We start from the raw sequence: 1,867 nt of genomic DNA on the forward strand, positions 1-1,867 counted from the left end.
AACTCAGGAATACGATCATTGAATATAACTAAATGCATCTTAAATATAATACCATGTATTACCTGATTAATGTCAGGTAAACATCCAAACTATCTATCTGGAATTCTGGTCTAAGAGAAAAAGGTCAGAGATAATTACAAAGAAGTTGTTTCAGATTATCAGGTCCATCCTGAAACCAATGAGATCCTCTGGGACAATCACTTTAGTCTTTCTTTTTATCAGAGATTTATGTTGGTCCTTTTCTTGGTAATTCATTTACATCACACATTTTTAGTCTACTTTGCCTTTTATCATTGGATTCTTGCATAGTTTTTCTAGGCCACATATGACTAAGGGGAAAAGCAGAGGGTATATGTTTGGCTCCAAAAATTTCTTATAGACTCAGAGGAGAACAGGAATGATGACACAAGGAAGGCACACGATTGTCCCAGGCTGGAGCTCCTGACCCGAGATCACCAAACCCAGAAGCGAGAAACTTTTTAAGTGCCCCTTCCTACTCATCCCAGAAGTAACCACTATCCTGGCTTCTTTATTGTTCTAACTAGTTCTTTATTGTTCTAACTAGTTCTTTATTGTTCTAAGTAATTTTGCCACATTACAAACCCTTAACCTTATCATTATTTTGTTTACTTTTAAACATTACATAAAGAGTGTCATATACAACCAGATGTATCCAACACAGCTATTAGGACTAAGAACTAAAACTAAGTGTTGTCCTCGTGACTTAGTTGTTTGTTCCAGGAAATCCTTGCTCAAGAAGTAGAAAACTGTAAACCAATAAATAACACCACTGTGTGCTTCAGAAAATTTACATTAAAAATTTTATGAAACAACTGCTCAAAACTATTAAAGATCATCATTTTGCTATATTTACTAATCTAAATGTATGATGTCACAGACTTCACATAATCCAACCTGTTCCCTGACTCAAAAGCCTCACCTTAAACTACTTGTGCCAAGACTCCAAGATCCTATAACGATCCTTCTTATAACTCCCACTATCCGAAGCAGTGCTAAAGCATTTCTAAGATGGCGTTTTCCCTTACTGCAATGATTCTAGTAAATTTAACTTTATTAACAGGTTGTCTGATGATACTTTGGGGAGTTCACCAAATCTGGGGAACTTTTGGGGTGTCCCATTGAGATCCATACAAGACTACCTCACTGCCATGGCTCAAAACGCTTGACTCAGAAATAGTGTGCTTCATCCACAGAGGTTCTTTGAGCCGCTCACTCAGGGCTCTGTGGAATTAGTCTCACAGTGTGTCTCAGCACTGACGCCTTTTCTTTGAACTCCAAATGTTTATTTCATAACCTAGAAAGTAGGATCTCTTTAAAGGGTCTGTTGATTTTCTGATCAGATTTGAAATCTCTCTTTTTTTGTGAAAACTTACCTTGTGACTACAAATGCTAGGATTTGTTTTGTTTGTCCTATTCAATTTACTTTGTAAATCTATAAGAAAGAGTCTATAGGGTGAGGATAAGCATTAGCTCAATAAACCTGTCCTCAAAACAAGTTTGAAAGTCTCCTTAGGAATCCCTTGGGCAGACTTTGCCTTGGGTCACATTGTCAAAACTTTTAAAAGAATTTCTTCAGTTGTTTTTGTAACTTATCTGTCTGGTTCTATCTGGATTTGAGAAATTTGTTGGGTCCTTGATTGATAATAGATGATTAGTAGGCTAATTTCTGAAGACAAATTTTTTATAGGCACCTCTCATAATGACGATTGCATTTCTCATGGGCCATTTACGTGTAGGTCTTTAATCCACATGAAACAGGTTTTTATGTAAAGTATGAAGTAAATGTTTAATTTCATTATTCCCCTATATGCATACATAATTTTCCAGAACATTTAGAGAAAAGCCT

At 35.9% G+C, this 1,867-nt stretch overlaps 1 pseudogene; it reads right to left on the reverse strand.

Moving 5' to 3' along the window:
* Positions 1-202: 202 nt before the first annotated feature.
* LOC109388486 (UPF0729 protein C18orf32 homolog pseudogene) lies at positions 203-501 on the reverse strand (annotated as a pseudogene).
* Between the last annotated feature and the right edge of the window lie 1,366 nt (positions 502-1,867).

This window comes from Hipposideros armiger, unplaced genomic scaffold, assembly GCF_001890085.2.
Source record: "Hipposideros armiger isolate ML-2016 unplaced genomic scaffold, ASM189008v1 scaffold_199, whole genome shotgun sequence".
Classification (NCBI taxonomy): domain Eukaryota; kingdom Metazoa; phylum Chordata; class Mammalia; order Chiroptera; family Hipposideridae; genus Hipposideros; species Hipposideros armiger.